The sequence below is a fragment of the Notechis scutatus genome, chromosome 2, assembly GCF_049901735.1.
Source record: "Notechis scutatus isolate UNSWTSFEM ecotype Mainland chromosome 2, rNotScu1.2, whole genome shotgun sequence".
NCBI classification, from domain to species: Eukaryota; Metazoa; Chordata; class Lepidosauria; order Squamata; family Elapidae; genus Notechis; species Notechis scutatus.
In genome coordinates this window covers 40,131,174-40,151,194 of record NC_142010.1, presented here as the reverse complement: position 1 = coordinate 40,151,194, position 20,021 = coordinate 40,131,174, and positions in this window count along the sequence as shown.

The following is a 20,021-nucleotide window of genomic DNA, read 5'->3' as shown; positions in this document are numbered from 1 at the left end:
CCATGTACAATTTAGGTCGTGTTGTGTTTTAATACCTCTACTTAATTATATTTATCACTGAGTGCAGTTGATTGCTCTTTTTGCCTTGATAATCCCAAACAGAGCAAAAACATTTTATAACTGTGGTACAATTACACAATTAATTGCATGATACAATTAGTAGTTGTGTTGCTAGGGAGATGGATTCAATAATTGTTGCTGTAATCTGAGAGCTATTTGAAGGTTGGTCCCAAGATATATAGTCATTTCTGCCTTGTTTGCTTCATTTGTGCTTTAGATGTCAAACAATGAGGACTTTACCAATAAAGGAGAATATTTATAATTCAGGTTGAAATGAGGGGTCTTTGCACTGACATGCACTAATGATGTTACCTAGTCTGGGTAATGAAACATCTACAAGAAAACAAGCAAGCTCAAAGAGCACCAAGGACACCACAATGAGAACCTTGCTTGGATTATTTATATGGTGGAGACTGATATTATTTTGTTTTATATACATACATGTCTGTGTAATATCTTAACTTGCATTTGTCAATATCTAGAGATTTCTTGCTTGGAAAAATATTTTTTGCAAGTGTTAGTGGTTAAAGACGCTGACCTAAAGTAGGCCTTAAGCAAAAAGCCAGCTGGGTGTCCTTGGGCCAGTCTTTCTTCTGAGCCTCTAGGAAGGAGGCAATGGCAATCCACTTCAGAGAAACCTTGCCAAGAAAACTGCAGGGACTTATCCAGTAGTTGCCAGGAGTCAAAACCAGACCCAAAGGCAAATAAAACAAACAAGCAATAGCACTTGTATTAAGTTCATATCCCATTATTTCCCCACTATATGTATCTGGCTTAGTTAGTATAAAATCACATTGAATGAAAGGATTCCAGGGAAATGGAATCCTTGTATAACAGAACTAACACTTTATTTCCATTTGTCTCATTTGGGTTGATTCCGAATCAAGTTTCCAGAAGGTATTAACTGGATGAAGCTGATTCTGATTCTCTCTTCAACCCAACTTTTGGGCGTACATGCCAAGTCACAAAGCTCATTGTACAATCAACTCCTAGATCAGAGAGGCTTAATTTCGGTTTGCACAATATTCTTCCTGTTTCTATACTTATATCCATGCTTACTATATCTGTGTATGTTGTATATCTTTTTAAAAAGGAAATAGATTTGTCAATAATCCTACTTAAAAGTACAATCATTCATTGTAGTCACTCAGTTTATAAGACCAATGAACTGTGTCAGAGATGTATGTGGTTTTTAGAATTAGGTCTCTGCAGTCTTAAATCATGTGAAGAAGCATCTCTCTCCCTCCCTCCCTCCCTCCCTCCCTCCCTCCCTCTCCCTCCCTCTCTCTCACCCCTCCCCCACACACAGAGAGACAGAGGATTGTGCTATTCTTGAAAGAAGAAACCCTGACATACTGAATTGAAATTGTAGATGTGATAGAAAATGGATGCCTTCAAATGTACAAGTATGTATCTGCTACTCCACAGATAGGAGGATAAATCTAGCAAAATGTCAAACTATAAGTTTTTGAAGGAGATGATTGGAGCGTTACAACTGATAATGCAAAAACCTGTTGGAAGTGTTATCTATCCCACTCACATTGCTCAAGATAACAGAACAGTGTGAAAGAGGCATTATCTGATTAATCATTTGCTAAAAAGTCTGTCATGAAGACTTTTGGTTTACCCTTTGCATGCCAGAAGATATTCAGTATGTGTGCCTAATATACCACTTTCTCTCCTGCTCCTTTTTCAGTTGTCCCCCATTTCTCTATTTCTGATTAATAGTCTGCCCTTGACTGGGCTATAGAAAGGAATAATAAGTAGAATGTCTGGCAATAGAAATATATAACTCAGTAACTAAAATGTAGCATATATCAGATTAAATTTAGCCCCTGGGTTTTGTATTTTAGTCTAGTTTATTTTTTAAAAAATCTGGCTTTAAAAAAAAAAGGTGCCTCACTTCCATGTTGATATATGTTATGGGACTTCCAGGAGAGGAATGGGAATTTTCAGGTGAAGAATGGGAAGCTAGAATATCTTTGAATGTGCAGAGACAATATTGTGGTCCTGGCCAGAAGATCAGAGAGTAGACCAATCTCCTAGAATCTCTCCAGATAAAGAGAAAATGGGAAATATTTCCCCTATGCTCTGAATGGTTGTTCCTTGCAAGAAGACCACAGGGTAGTGGTTTCCTGTTGAGCATTGGAAGATGAAGAAAAGCCATCATGATTTCAACCATGGTGGATCTTTTAAAGGACAGTTTTGCTAACCTCACTTTCTAATCACCTTTAGAAATTATCCATTTAACTAGTTTACATCTGTTAGAGATCTTCAAATAGCAAGTTTGCAGTGCCACCTGGTGAGTTTACCTTAATTCCAGAATAAAATAAAAATTAACTAGAAGCTTAAGGATTTAAAGAATTTGAAATAAATGGCAAAAAGCTAAATAAAAGCCTGGACTTTAATTCAAGAAAACTATCAATGAATTAAGGGATGAGACAAATTTGAAAATTAGGACTTTTGGTATAAGACTTTAGAAGTACTGTATATAAATTAAAAAGTAGCTTCATGGAAATGAAATTCTTTAGTCTATCTTAAATCAACCCAGAAATTTGAGACTTTATGATTTTAGACATGGGACATTGAAAGGTAATAAAAGAAAGAGAGGGAGGGAGGGAGACAGAAAGAGGGAGACACTCTTTGGTTAGCACTGAGATAAAGTGACTGAAATATTTTGGTTGACATCAGGACTGAAATGTTCATGATTTTAGGATTTCATATGGATAAGAGATAGGTTATGGAAAGAAGAGATATTTAAAGGTCACCTTATAGTGGGTGAAGAATTATTAAATTTGTACTTTGTGATGATGTTTGAAAATAACTTATTTAAATATTTATTTTATTTTTTTCTTATTTTTTCCTCTTTGATCCTTTTCTTTTCCTATTCTTTTTATTTTTCTGAGTTTAGTTTGTATTGTATTGTTTTTTTTTAAACTTACAAAAATATTTTTAAACAGTTAATATATGCTATGGAAATTTCTGTGTGCATATTATTTGTTATTTATTTATTATGAAATTTATTTACTGCCCATCTCATGTCAAAAAACTGTGGATGGGTTACAGCATGACAAAATATTCTTCCACATTATTGTTTCATGAAAAGAAATACAAATTCCATTAAAGAACAGAAATGGCCCTGTTCATTTTATGTCATGTTCCTACTATAGAAATACCAAATTATTAACAGAGAAATTATGATTATATTAGGAGTGTGAAAGTAATATTTGTAAGTACTGGGCCTACAAGTCTCAAAATTCTATTGGGCACCAAGAGAAGAAGGGATAGGTTATGTAGAAGTTTCTGGATAGTCTTGTAATAGAATACAAACATATTTTTTTTTAATTTTAATCTCATCAGTTTTGTCTTTTGTTATAAGATTGCTTAAGATTAATAGTCAGATAATCTTCATTTGATTGCCTGGAACTAGTTAGTTGTTATGCTCCAATTAACAGTTGTAAAGATAAAACTTGATTTAGAATCTGGAAATAAGCTAAACTAATAGAATGTGGACAATATTGCTCACAATCTAAATAGCAATAGCAATAGCACTTAGAATTATATACAGCTTCACAGTGCTTTTACAGCCTTCTCTAAGTGGTTTACAGAGTCAGCATATTACCCTCAACAATCTGGGTCCTCATTTTACTGACCTAGGAAGGATGGAAGGCTGAGTCAACCTTGAGCATGGTGAAATTCGATCCACCAAATTGCAGTCAGCAGAAGTAGCCTGCAGTACTACATTCTAACCACGGTGCCACCATGGCTCTATATCATAACAATGCAAACATTTGTTCCCACATCCAGGAGTATGTTGGAATAAAGTCAATAAACATTGCAAGGATATTCTGCGCACTTTACAATAGTGTGCTAGATCAAGTTTTCTTACCTACCAAGTAATTCTGGTGATATATACTGATAAAGGCTTTCAATGACTGATCATAAAATTTAATCATAGCATGATTGTGACTTGTGTACTGGTAGCTAATATAATAACTAATAGGAAACATATGGATGCCAGAAAAGGTATCAGAAATCCCACAAATGGTGATTCATGCTTCTTGCCTGCCACCTATAAACCAATTAGCTCTCCATATTTCACAGCAGGCAGCTTCCTCCAAAAAGGAGAGAAAGTAAATACCACCCTTTATTTGACAGCACATTTTCTTCTCAAGTTAAAAAGATGAAAACTGTTGTTAACACTTATTTTGCTACATGATGTCTTTTGGGGTTTTGGGGTGGTTTTTTTTTTTTTTTTTGCTTTTTTGGGGGGAGGGGTTTGGGACATATTTGAACACCAGATACATTGATATGTTTTTAAAGAGAAATCAAATCAGCAGATGGAGCATCTAGTACTGGTGGAGGGGGACAAAAAAGTGAGCCTGACTGATCACAGGTAACAGTTTCATAATGATAAAGGTGGTGAAGCTGCAATATTTCTTTGCCCTAGTTACATTGGTGAGAGGCAGTTTGGTGTATGGATAAGGCACTAAGCTAGAAACTGGGAGGCTATGAGTTTTTCTAGTTTTGATTTAAGCAACAAAGCCAGCTGGGTGATAGTGGGCCTGTTCCTTTCACTCAGCCCCAGGAAGGAACCAATGGCAAACCATTATCAAGCACCAACAAAACAAGAAAGACATATAGGGTTCTTTCTAAGCACTTTCCTTTATTCCTTTATTATCTCACCTATAGACAAAATCTTGCCAGACTAAAGTAAGCCACCCGCATCATTAAAAATAAACACTGAGGACATCTAGGGAGGAGCTAACTTGACTCTCTAACCCTCCTAACCAAACCATCGAAATGCCATTGTCTCTTAATCCTCCTTCCTGGGAATCTGGACTGCATTTCATCACATCACTTCCAAAATATTGCCAAGGAAAGCAACAGGGACTTGTCAACATGCAGTATCATTACATTGGAGACTTGTCATCCAACAGCAATATTGTTTAGAGCAGGACATTCCCTAATGCAGAAGGATGGGTATGAAGATCTCCTTTCAGGACACTTTTTATTGTATTTTATTAATACAGCTAGTAATATACACCAAAGTCTTGAGGCTTCATGGGCAGAGTCCGAATGATAATTGGCAGCATCTTGTATGAAATTTCTTATGACCTATGAAGTCCAGTAAGGTGATTAGGGGACCAATTGTAGGGTTGGATCTATTCCTTATCCAGTTTCTTCAAGGGGTTGTATAAATGACTGCATCTAAGATAGAAAAGCATCCCAAGAGGGTATTATAATTGGTTTCAATTTGTTCTGTTTCTTTACAGAAACTGAAACTTTCTTCAGTAACCTGTATGTATACCTCTGTGTTCTCATCAATAGGTCTCATCATAATTATCATAGAAAATGAGCATGGTACCTAACTTTTTTTTTTCAGATTCTGTGGAAGTACTATTGATCTATCAGAGGGATCTGTGCTAATGAGCCTGAAATGACAGCTTTATCAAAAGGAAGAAATGCCTGAAATGACAGCTTTATCAAAAGGAAGAAATGGACAGTTTTTCTTCCCTCACTGTCCACTTTTTGCAAACATGAAAAACTTTTCATTCAAAAAGTAAAAGTTACATTTGTGAGAAAAATAGTCTTAATGATGCCATTTTGAAACTAAATGCAATTGTGTACTTCACACACAATTGAAGGCTTAAGACATGGGATTTGTGAGAATAATTCAAAAGATTTATTCAAAGAAACATAGTCAGATTCATTCTCCTTGTTTCTTTCTTTGTGGAAAGGATGGGCAGGAGCTGTTAGCTCCTTCGAGTGTCTACTCATTCCCTAGGCCTATCTAGGAAAAACGGGATCTGTATGCTCAAGCAAGTCAAGGAAGGAAGGATGTCAAGGAATCAAGGAAGGATGCCAAGGTATAGACAAGGAAAAGACAAACTCAAGGAGAGTCAAAAGCCAAATATGTAGGTGACTTGTAGACTGATAATAAACTTATTCTCAGATTGTAAATTAGATCAAGAGGAGGAGGAGGAAGATGCAGAAAATAGAGGAGGAGGAGGAGAAAGAGCTTAATTCATTTTTGTGAAAGGTTTTAAAGTATGGGTTTTAGAAGGGTTTAAAGGAAAGACTAAGAGCTTTTTCATTTCACTCAGATCCCTAAGCTTACTCATAAATGTTCACTTTTGGAATGCAGCACTTGACATAATATGTAAAGCCACATGTACTGTAGCTTCTGAGCCAACGGAAGTTCCTTATTCTTCTTGTCTGCCTTTAGGGAGACAAATCACACCATCCTTGCATCTATAGGACATGTATTAGCCTCAATCAGAATTCATAATGAAAAATGCATCAGGGGAATTGTGTGAGGGTGAGGGTTGGTGACAAAGAATAAAATATCGTAAAACAAGATCCTTATTAACAATACATGGATTTTATTGGTTTTTTCAGCTTCTAAATGTGGATTCTTCTTCTGTGCATTCCAGAAATCTTGCTGCAAGACATGAGCCATATGAGGAAAGAGGTGGATTGTATGTGCTTCATAATTGGAGGAATATGACATTTCATAATTGGAGGAATATGACATTTCATAAATTTTGAACTCTGTCATTATCTATCCACATTCATAGGTGCTTCATGGGCCCATTATTTTTAAAGAAGACAGAAATGACTTGGAAGACCTAAAAATAAATTAAAAAGGCAAAAAACTAACAGGTCCTGAAGCTTACAGCAGCAGCATACAACATGTCATTCAGCTTGACAGTTGCATTTTTAATGACCTCATTGCTCCAGGGTTTTAGAGGGAGAATTATTTTGCTGTTTTACTTTCATGAAGTTCTAATTTTAAACAGAAGTAACATTTATCATGCAGCGAGGTTTAGACTCAAATCAGCTGAGAATCTGTTCCCTGGGTTGGTTGTTTTTTGGTTCTGCAGCATTGAAAGTATTATACTGAGTTTTAGCATTGGGTCAATTTTGCACAGTGACAAAATTATTCAGAAATATGAGGGTCATGAAGGCTAGAGGGTCATAGTACACTATCAGAGATGAACTTTGTGGGTTTTATTAAGCCTGATGCCCACTTGACAAGTTACCCAAGCATCAGGAAAAAATAACTTTTGCAGATAGGATAATATAATTCTCTGGAACAAAAGAACAGAGCTAATTAGGAAATGTGATTTTATAAATCTTGTGTGGATGCAAATTCAGAAATGGTAGAACTATCTCTTAGCAACAATCACATATGAATATAAAAGGTAATATTTGAAAAGGCTCATACTTCATTAATTATTTTGGTGGATTATTTCCAATGTCCACTGTGAGGGATCATTCATTTATAAAATTCCAGCTCCCTCAATGAAGAAATGAATGTGCGTATCACCACTTTTTATCCTGAATGCTATAGGATCTCCTGCCATGTGCAGTGGGTTGGACTAGAAGAGCTCAAAGTTCCCTTCGAAGTTCCAACCCTCTTATTCTGTATTCTATATTATACCATTGTTGAAGCAACTGGGCTAGTTACTACTTAACAATCAATCAAGTCAGATTCAAGGTTTGGTTATGACATAATATGGAGACAAGAATACTCATTAGTTTGCCTTTACTATTATATACCTTGTCAGTTACAATGCATCAAGGGATGTCCATTAGCTGACTATTTTCATCTTGTTCTGCTTGCTTAGCCAGAATACTGTACTAATGAGACCCAAAAAAACCAATGCAACCCTAGGTTGCATTAACAGAGGTTAATGTTAGAGAGTGTTAGTACTGCTTTATAATGCTTTGGTAAGACCACATTTGGAATATTTCATCCAATTTTAGTCTCCACAATATAAAAAAGATGTTGAGATTCTGGAAAGAGTGCAGAGAAGAACAGCAAAGATGATTAGGAAGATGAAGGCTAAAACATATGAAGAAAAGTTGCAGAAATTGGGTATATCTAGTCTAATGTACAGGGAGCTTTAGGGATGACGTGATAGCAGTGTTCCAATATTTGTGGGGCTGCTACAAAGAAGAGGGGGTCAACCTATTTTCCAAAGCAGCAGAAGGCAGAGCAAAAAGCAATGGGTGGAAACTAATCAAGGAGAGAAGCAACCTAAATCTAAGGAGAAGTTTCCTAACAATGAGAGCAATTAACCAGTAGAACAGGTTGCCTTCCGAAGCTGTAGGTACTCCATCACTAAGATGGAGAAGAGATTGGACAGCCATTTGTCCAGAATGATATAAGGGCTCCTGCTTATGTATGGTGTTAAACTAGAAGAACTCCAACACTGTCATTCTATTACTCAGTTGATCCTAAGATCTTATGGCTATGAAAGTTCCTTGATGTGATTCTGCCAATTATAGGATGCTTATCTTCTACACTACTTCCACCCACCAGACTTAGTAGCTGCTCTGTTATAAGTTCAGTTCCGGGAGTTATTCTCGAATTGTTTGGGAATCTGGTGTCTTCAAAATGGCATAAACGAATAGTCTTGCTCAGATTTTCAGCCTTCCATTGCTGAAAATAAATGGAGAATTGGGTTATTTCTTAAAATAAAACAAACTTAATGGAATTAGAAGATGGAACTGACCTTCTGTATCAAAGGCCCACCTCCAATTTATTTCCATTTAGAGCTCTTCTGGGAGATGACTATTTGATGTTCAAAACATCTTCTTCTTAAATGAGTTAGTGAGGAGGCACAATCCCATATTATATGTGATAGATGCATGGTAAGAACAAGATAATTTTGATAAAGGAATAAGATGTATTGTTTTAATTTGAGCTTTAAAAATTCACATTACTGTTTATTCTTTTATTGAATGTATTAAAGAATTTAAAAATTTGCACCTTAAATAATTTATTACATTGCTAAAATGCATAATGAATCATTCTTTTGGCATGATTTAACTTTTTTTCTAATGAGAGCTTATAAAAAGTACCTGAAAAAATCAGATGTAATTTACCCTGTCAGTTGTCAAAATATTCATTTATAAATATGAATGTATTATTATGAAAGCTGCAAATGAAATGCAATTTTGTTTGAGTAAACATTTTTAATATTCATTTGTTAAACCAAGTTTGTAACTTCTAAAATAATGAGTGAAAAATATAATGGAAACCACCTTATATTTATATGAGATAGTGCTTATTGAAATGTAATACATTTTTTCCTACTTCAAACTTCAATGCATCAATAATTTTCAGAAAATGTTTCAATTAATATTTTTTCTATATTTTAACCAACTGAGACCCTCAGATTAACAAATGAAATATGGGAAAGAGGCAGAAGAAAAGAAATCTATCTATAATTTGAAATAAAAAAATAATGTGATGCACTTTTTAATACAATATTTAGTTCTACATGAAAAACTTTTAGATTATTAATAGTGGACATTTTTTAAATTAGAGTTAATACTGAAATAATATAATATTTCTCTTTATTTCTGTCATGAATGGTCTGTTATTTAAACATCACAGTATTAATAATCTTTAGCTAATACTATACTAATGCCTCTGCACCAAAATATAATTTATTATATATAGTTTGCCACAATATAATTTTAAAAAAAGAATAAGGAAAGAAATTATTTTCATTAATAATAGGGTGTCCCAATCTCTGCTTACCTTAGTTGCTGTTTGTTAGTGCCTGTAAGATGGAAGGCAGTTATTAGACCTCTGGCACACTGTATATTGATCATTGGTGTAATTGTTTCTAATTATTTGGATTGTTGGCTTTTTGGGATTTATTTACTGTCAGCCACTCAGTGTTGCAATAACCAGAATGGTGGCATATAAATTGCAGGAAAGAAAGAAGGAAGGAGGGAATTAAAAAAAAAAGCTAGTATCAATTTGCTTTCAGGATTCTTTTTAAAAAAGACAATAGTTTATTCTCCAAAGCAATTTGAGAACCAAGTGAAAATTTCAGATTATAGCACAGCTCTAATTTTGCTGGTCTTATTTGATTCCAAGTGCTGCACTGCTCTTACTTTTGGGTCCATATTCTTATTTAAGACTTTGCAATCTATACTTTTCATTTAACTATATACCAGATAAAGAGCTTGATTATTGGGTGATCTAAAAATATAATAAATGATATGCTTATTTTTGTTCATAACACAGATTTTTATCTACAGATCAAAATACCATTCCTTGGAGTGATGAAAGAAGTAATACATGACAATAATTAAATATATAATTACAAATCACTTTTGTCTCATAAAGGCCTCCTTTTGTTTGTTGATGGTTCCCATTGGAAGAAATATCCTTCTGGGTTTAGTTTCAAGTGGGGAAAAAGACATCAGAAACATGGAGTGTTTGGAAAGATGATTTAATTGTGGGCAGGATGGGTTCTTGGGCTGAAAAGGCACATGGAGTGGAGAGAGAGAGGTGGGGGGAGAGGGAGAGGGAGAGGGAGATAGAGAGATTTATACCCTCTGTTGGGATTTGAATTTGAGCTTGTATTCTGATTGGTTGTCAGATTCCCATGGGGCCATACAGGGGCAACTCTGTAGGCTGTCCTGAGTCCCAGGCTTGGTTGAGCCTTGCTGGATGATAATGTAATGAACGGGTTTTGGGATTCCAATTATGCCTCTGCCTGAAGGAGGTAGATCTTTGTTATGTAGAATAGGCTGGCTCAGTTCTTAATGGCCCATTGACAAAGTTGTGGGGCTGAGTTTCTACTTTTCCTTTTAAGGAAAATATTCTGCCTTTTAGTATATCCTAAAATATTTCATTTTCCTAGGAGAGAGGTGGATTTTAACTTCCAACACTCCATTCATACGGAAGTTTTCATTTATTTGCATTAGGTCTCTCCCTGTAAAAGTCAATATATCCCCATTTTCTATATGTCAGTGAAAGCTGATTGGAATGTTGACTGAAATGAAGACAAGTCATAAAGTCAGAGAGAAGAAAAGCAACAGCCTTTGCTGGAATTAAATGGCTCTAAATGTCACAGAGCAAAAGATTTGGATGCTGAAGTGACATGCAAAAATGTTTATATGGCAGTGTTTATAGAACATGCTATAAGTCATGTCAAGACTTGGAGGATAACATAGTAGCTACACAAAGATCTGAATACATAACAAGGTCCTTTACTAATGCATTAATCTGTTAATTATAATATGAAAGCACTGAGTTTAAAACTACAGTATCTCTTTAAGAAGACTGAAGAAGAGATTGCCAGTATAGAATCAAGCAGTCTACATGGGGATCAACACATACCTATGTTGTGAAAGAGCTGTTGGATAAGTGTAGGTTGAAGATACCTCCCAAATCTCAACTATACATTATGTGAAGATGCGCCCTGTTCTGATTGGTTGATCCACCTTCCTGTTAGGGGTTTTTTACTGTGCTTTGTTTATAGAATTCACAGTCTTTCAGTTACTAGCCTGATCCCTTAACCACTACACAAAACTGGCTCTTTGATACATTTTTGAAAAAAACAAAAAACACTTTATTTCAAACAATCTTACACTATTTCTAACAATATGTTTTTAAAGATTAAAAAAAATGAGCATCACAAACATACCTGGGGAACAAAAACCATACTTAAAAATGATCATAATGATAGCATAGGGGAAAGACTTATTTTAGTATTCTACTTTGACATTTATAATCCCCAAAGTCTTGCTTACAAAAGCATGTGGAGGAGTGGATCAGGAAAAATCCAAAATACATCTCAAATGCATGTGTCCAATATTATTTATGACATAAACCTCATTAATTTCACTTGATCAGATCATAAGTTGATTCAGTAGATTCACTAAGACTTAATCTATAGGCAGAACACCATTTCTTGAGTTAAAGCTAAAAGAACCAGATGAGACTGGTTTTGGAGAGCAGTAGCAATCTCAGTATATAATTGCTGTATAGTTAGCAGTTAAATCAGTTAATATTAAAGTATTGCCTGTAAACGTTAGGAACCTTTTTTATCAGAACTTATACAGAAACAGCATTCAACCCCAAGTTCATAGAATTTTAGTATTACAAGGTGGTTTCAAACATGCAAAAGCCAGAAAGCATAGAACTGATTATTATCCTTTTCTAAAGCAACCTGTATGGAATAATATCTTTCCATTATTATTATTTTTGCACAGTGATTACACAGCATAAGTGTCATGGCTGACTTGCTGTGCACTTTTGCTCACAGCCAGACAACAGAATCCAGGGGGGGGGGGGGTAGGATTGGAATCTATGGATGTCTGAGACAGAACTGAGGAATTTATGTGTAGCATCTGTGGCCTGGGAGAATCTCAATACCTCAAGGTCCAATGACAAGAGCTTTCTGAGTCAAGCAGACTATTTCCCAAAACAAGGAGATTGCACTGGGTTGATGGACAATGGACAGTGGGTGGCCCAGGGTGGGAAAGGGGGAGGGGATTAACTATGCAGTTTTTTGCACAAAAACTTCAGAACTGGCTTTGCTTCTACTGTGCCTATATGGATCTATCTGTAAAGTTATACTCTTGGTAAAATAATGTCCCAAAAGTTTCTTTTACTGCATATGCCAATGGGACGGTTGACAAAAAGGCTTCATCAAAGTACCTCCAGTATATATGAATGTGCAAATGACTCATATGTACCAAAAGACTCAGAACACTTGTAATATGTTTTTTTTTTTAAAAAAAGACTTATAAGCAGAACAGTTGCTTACTTAATTATTTGCATCTAATTTTACTTGACAGTTTACTTGACTCCCCCTCTCCCTTCCCCCAAAAGAGAGAGGAAAATAAATAACAAGTTTTAATCTTATGGAAAAGGGGCTTTCACAAAGTCTGGCATTAATAGAAGAGAATGGAAACCAACTTTATTATCTCCTTGAGGTTAAGTTTATTCTATAATCCTGAAAACCCAAGTGTGGGTTTTCAGTTTCTAGGCATGATTGGACCAAGGAAAAGATAATAAGCATCTACATTCTGTTCATTTACATTTATTGTCTTTTTTCTCCTTTCTCCTTTTCCTTCCTTCTCTGTGCAGTTTAAAAATAATAATAATAATAATAATAATAATAATAATAATAATAATAATAATAATAATAATAATATGGTGATGATGATGGTGATGATGATGATGATGATGATGATGATGATGATGAAATCAATCTTTTGTTTATTTGGGCCTGGAAAAGGGTTTGCTTATACAGCAATCTGAAAATCTAATTCATTGCTGAAGTCTAAAATAGGGCTTTCCAAGGGTTGTGGGAGGGAGAGCAAAACCACACTTGGAAATGTAATACATTTTTCAAGATTAATGTGCATATAATTTACAGAATTGAATCTGTCCAGAAAGATTAACCAATAAAATGGATGTTTTTTCACATTAGTTTCCATGCAGCTTCATATAATCACTTCTCTCCATAGAGGACTTTTATAAAGTTTAATTTTGTCATTTTCTAAGAAGTTCTAGTGATGATTTATCTTTCTTAAATCCCTTTTCAATAGATCTTTGGAATTAAGATAAATGTTACAACTAAAGGATTAAACCAACAATTTATTTGAATCTTGAGGTAGATGGGATGCTTTTTGTTTTGGTATTTTGCTGATACCCTCAGTATTTGAAGATTCTGGAGTTTCACTTGCTAAGGTTTTCATTTTCTTTTAAATCTTTCATTGTCTTTTAAATATCTTCATCTCATCTATATTAAACATTTAAACTTACAAAATGTAATAATCATGAAATATACTCATACTAGAGCTTAAGGTGTATGAAGGAATATGTTTTTCTTGTAGCCACTGATGGATAATTTAAGTTGTGATTCCCAATTATATGGTTTTGGAACATCTATTTATCACTTGCACTGTACTTTCAAAGGATTCTTTTTATTGCATTTATCTTCATAACAAACATACTGAATATAGTTATTAATCTTGTTTATTTTGAATGAACCACTAAGGCTTTGAAGCAGTAACATCCTAGTTAGATCACATAGTGATCCAATGACTTGAAGGAAATTTAAAATTCATCTTCTCCAGTATCTTCTCGTGCAATGTAGGAAATCCAGATCTTCTGCTTCTCTAATTGATAGATACATAACTTTCCATTCCGTGCTTAAAAGTCCTAATGAAGGAAAATCCTCCATTTTCTGAGGCACAGTTTCTTGACTATTGAGGTAAAATTTCCTTTGGAAATTTTGGAACAAAGCAAATTTTTATTATCATTGCAATAAACTTGTCTACAAACTAAATATGCCCATCTTTTTTTTTTCCCCAACAAATTTTATTAGTTTTACAAAAACAATACACAAACAATCAAGGCATAATAACATAAAAAATCTTTTCTAAGAAAACCAATAGAACGTACAAAATAGTTCCAAATTGTAATATAGATATTTACATTATCTGTTCAACTTCGTATCTTATCCCAACTTCTCCTTTTCATTCTATTATCCAAATTATATTTCTTGCTAATTAAAGTTTTATTGCCTTTCATAAACAATACACAAACATACAAAACATAAAACATTAAAAAACAAAACCCATAAAACATCTTTTCTGAAGGCTGCTTGATCCCGGGTTAAAACTCTTCGCACAGACACAAATTCAAAAATCATATTCACTTTATATATCATTCCATATCTTATTACCATTTTCAATTTTCTATATAGCTTCTTCCCTTTTTTATCTTTCTTAATTTTATTTAATTTATCTTATCTCAATTCAGTTCATAATACTTATCATTCTTTGTCTGTTCTATTTCCAGCTATTCATCCATCTTATCTCTTTTAATATAGTTCTCCTGTACACTGATTGGAGTGACGCCTTTGACTCATTCCCCTAACTTAAAATTACTTAATATAACACTTAATTTATATTGGGATTCTGTTTAGTACATTCTAAAGTTACACAATAAATTTTATGAGAAGGGTAAAAACACAACAATAACTAAATAAAATCATATATAACCACTATCCATATCATTAAAAAGCTAATCATATATATTAATACTCATTTATATCTTAAACATTTTACTCTAAAAAGACATATAAAAACACAATCTTATGTACCTTCCAGAATCCCTTTTTTCAATTAGATTTACCCATTGTCTCTAAATAAGCTTTGTTTCTTTAAGTCTTGCTTCCCACCATTAAGGCTTCTCATCCCCTCCTTTCTCTCTTGCTTATTCTTCTCCTTGCCCTTTTTACCCCTTTGTCTCTCCTCCTCCCCTTTCTTACTCCCTTTCTGTTGTTTTCTAACCTTGTATCCACCTTTCATCTCATTTTTCTCTTTTTTGGTTGTTTTTTCAGACCTTAAAATCCCCTTTTTCTTTTCCTCTTTCTCCTCCTCCCCAAAAAGAACCCATTGTTCATCAAAGATGGCTTCTTCTTCTTCTTTGTCCCAGTCGTCCTGCTGCGTAGTCAACTTTTCATAAATGCATACCACCATTTCTAAAAATTGAAATAGAGTGTCCAAAGTATCTTTTCCATCTTGTTCTTCTTTTTTATATTTTTGATATTCAATTTTTAGTTCATCCACAAGCGATGCCATCGTGAAGAGAAAAACTTTTTCCAAAACAACCACCCAAATATTTTTAATCAAGAATAATTCCAAAAAATTTCCAAAGTTACCAAAGCATCCAAATAGACTATTTCTTTTAATACTTTTTTTCTTTCTTCTCTTTCTCTTTCTGGGGTTACTGTTTAATCAAAGAGATCCAATTACAATATATCTTTCTTTAAAGTTCTAGGCAATCTCCTCCTTTTTCAACTTCTGCTCCAATTTTTTTTCCTCTCCCTTCCCACTTCCCAATTTTCTTTTAAATGTTCAGAAATCCATACCTCCAATAAGGGTTTTCCAATTTCCAAGTTGTTAAATCCAATGTCCAGGAATCCTTTGTCCCTTGACTTTAACTTTCAAAATAATTTACCTTCAGTGCCCAAATAAATTTTCCAAATCTTCGCCTGCTGTTTCTATGGGGTGGGAGAGTGAAGAAAAAAAAGTTTTTTCCCCTTGACAGCTTTCTCCGCCGCTTTCCGATCTTCTTAGGGATACAATGTATCTTCCAGCAATTCAAACAATTCCATTTCCAGGGTGTTTAAAAGTTGTTGATTGACCCGGCTCAGCCAGAACTTTCACTTTCTCTGCTTCCTCCAGCACAATCTTACCCGGCTGCAGGCTTCTTCGTGGCGGCCATTACTGACCGCCGCTCAACCACCTTGGGAAAAAGGGGTTTTTCTGGGCGAGGAGGGGGTCTGCGACACCCCCAACCCCCTGTCTGGATCCCCTCTCTCTTCAGCTGCCTCTACAGGGCAGCCATATCCCCCTGACCCATTTGGATCGGGGGCACCTTGGCGGCAAGCGCAGCAGGAATCGCGGACAGTCGTGAATTCCTGCTGCCACCGAAGCCACGCGAAACCGGAAGTCATCTAAATATGCCCATCTTTTGTTATATAACTTTTGATTAAGAATTTTGATTATAAACATAAAGTCAAATACAAACTAAATTTAAATTAAAAAATAGAAGAGTAAAAAAGTGCAAGGAAGAAACAAAAAGAGAAGAAAAATGATTTCCAACCTTCATCACAAGTAGAAACAAATTTAATAACTTTCAACCTTTCTAAATTTATAAATATTTATATCTTTATCCCATATCCTATCTTTTATCTATAAACAAAAACATAAAACATCATCTTTTCAGTTTTAATATCAGCAAAAAGTCCAAAAAGGATAGCTAGAAGTGATCACATATCCCATTTTAAACTTGATGAAATAACCCAACTTTATATACTTTTTTGTTTTATTTCTAACAGTCTTTAGTTCCATAGAATATTGTTGTAGGGTTTGATTTCTCTTCATTTCTTCTGTGTCCATTTCTTTTTTGAACAAAAAAGAATTTTTCCATTTATTTTGTTTTTGTAAATCTACTAGGAAAAAATTATTCAGGTTACTGTCTTTTTGTCATTTGTATTTCTTTTTTAAATTCTTCAAAAGTCTCCTTCAGTATTTTTATTGTCATAGTCATCTTGCAGATCTACATATCTTTCCTCTACCTAAAATCTTTAGTTCTGTCTAGTTTGCAGTTTTTGAAATCATGAAACAATTTATCTATATTGTATCTTGTATCTTCTACTTCACAGGAGAAGTTGTTTGCACTTTTTAATTAATTCCAAAATCTTGTTGCAAAATTTTCAATTTTCAACATTATCTGAACCCTTGGTTCATTTATAACTTTCTAAGATCAAAATAATATTTATTTGTGCTGTTTATTTCAGATTCTTTAAATTCTTAAACTCATGATTAAAATTCCATCATGTGAACTAGGGAAGCTGCTGTTATATATGTGACATTTTCTTGAATGTCTCACCATCAATATAATACTCTGTTTGTTGCTATTCTTCTTTACAATGACTTAAATTTTTCTTCAGGTCTAATAAAATTCATAGAAACTAAGTCTAGAGAGTCAAATTCCTGAAATTAATATCAGAGTTAATAACTAAATAACTACAGTAAAAACTCACTGAATGAATATCTCATTTCAATAAGATTGTTATAGAAGGTTTTAGAGGGAGAAACTGCTTTTCAGAAAATGTAAGCCTTAAGTGAATGAGAAGAGCCAAAATAAAAATGAACTTTCATGAAAGAAATAAAACAAGGATTTTGAGAAATAATGTGCTCTTCAAGATCCTTTGAATAAGACAAATAATACTAACAGCTTAAACTCAACATTAGAAAGAAATCAAGTAGGTCATCATTAGTTCATAGAACAGACAGAAAATTACAGAAGAAAAACTGAGAAACTGACATTTAAAATTGAGGCAGTCAGAATTATAAAGGATATTCTACTATTATCTTTTTTCTCCTGACTTTTTGTGGAAGTATTTATTCATTCTGCTCATTCATTTCAAATTCCTCAAACTGAATGTTATCATTTCAAATGAAACACACTTCCTTCCTTCCTTCCTTCCTTCCTTCCTTCCTTCCTTCCTTCCTTCCTTCCTTCCTTCCTTCCTTCCTTCCTTCCTTCTTCCCATTAAGTTCTACACCATCTCATTTTATGTTTCTAGGAAGCTCACAATCAAACAGTCATAAAGGTGTTAACTTGATGTCAGAATGTTTGGCTTATGTAGCTTTGTACTTACTATAAACTTTTATTGAGCTTCATATTTTTCATATACATTTTAAATGTAGCAGTGTTTCATAATATGGAATGATAGCATTATTGTCCCATCTCCTTTCAAAGGAATGTTGAAGATCCTATATTTAGATGGAACTATATTGATGATTCCATGTCCCAGGCCTGATTTTAAGCTGCTGATTGCCACTGTATCTGGCACATTCAGCACAAAAATGGCATAAAAATGCTTAGGATGTTAGAGACTGGTTATTCATAATGTCTCAAAGGAAATATTCCTTCTCTGCAGTATTTGTTCTTCTCTGACATCTAGCAAGCCCCTATCTTCCTTGCCTCCCAAAGACCTTTAAGAGGTACATCTTCCCACATACACTGGGTAGGATGAGGCTGGAGCTCAAGAAGATGGTACATTGATATTGGAATAATATTGCCTGGAGTACCAAAGTTTTTATCTGTAGTTATTATTTGAGGGCTTTGTTTTTTTGTTTTGATTTTTTATTGTTTTGTGAGCCATTTAGAGTTATGCTTCACAAAGTGAGTGGCTAGATAAATAAAAGAAATAAATACACAAAATAATTTGCAAAAAACATGTTACCCATTTTATTTTGCTTTTTATTTAGGAAAGCAATTATTTGTGGTAGTCAGTGTGATAGAATTCCTTAATTAATAAAGAATAATATTTGTGGCTAAGGGTTGAATTGAGAGTTCTTGATGTTCTCTGAGCTTAGTTGTTTTCTTGCAGATGTTTTACTACCCAACCAGGTAACATTATCAGTGCTAGTAAGGAGTAGGTTTGGGTCAGTTTATATTCTAATGGCTTTCCCTGTCAGTGTTGATGGGGATGGTCTTGAAGATTCTTTGATTGGGCTGTTTACTAATAGCTTGTTTGGCAGTTCCTTGATATGACTATTGTTTACTACTTGACTGTTGGTCTGATGTTAACCTTGAAGCTAATCTTGCTCATCTGGGTGTTGAGTGCTGGTGGGGAAATGTTTTGGTCTTTTTCTTTCCTTTTTGGCTTATTGATTGTCTCTTTTGCACAACATGCAATTATGTTTTGTGTCTATATGTCTGTTGATTTGTCAGAGTTCCAGGCTTCTAAAAATTTTGTGGCATTTTTGGTCTAGGATGATCAGAGTTTCCTAGTTGAAACTATGGTTAAATCTGTCCGTATGTTGTGAAATTAAAGAGTTTGCATCATGTCTTCTGACTGCTAGTTGGTGTTCATAGATGCATTCTGCTAGTCTTTTGCCTGTTTGCCCTATGTAGTAGGTGCTCCAGTCATTATATTGTAGATGACCATATTTTCTTCTGGAACTGCTGGATCTTTTGGTTTACTTAGGATGTTTTGAAGAGCTTTAGTTAGCTTGTGTGCTATGCTGATTCCATGTGATTGTAGTAGTCTGTTGGTAATTTCTGAGATGTTTTTGAAGTATGACAATGTTATTCTTTTTACGGCTTGCATTGGTTGCGTTATATTGGGTTAAGTGATCAGGTACATTTTGATGAAATTGTGTGGATATCCATTTTGTTGATTATATGCACCAGTGGCAAAAAGCCCATTTGAGTCTAACATGATATATGGACCAAATAAATGTTGATAAGGCATTGCTTATGTTCTGGTCATTTCTTTATTTCATCACAATGCAGGTACATGCCTCCAATATTCTTCAGGTAGTACATTTTAGCTAATTAAACATTTGTCACCATTCCTGATGTTAAATTAAAAAATTATCCTATGTGCTTTTCTTGACCTGAATGTAAAATAAAATGTTGATGGGCTATTTTTTTATCTGATCTAAATTATTGGACACATTTTCTGTAGGTACTTTGTTATGTACCAAATATAACTTTAACAGAGTAGCATGGACTGAAGATTAGCTGGAGATTTGCAAATTATTTCATCTTATTTCTAGCCTTGTAGCAAATCTTGAAGTCTAGTTGTACTAAATAAATCAGA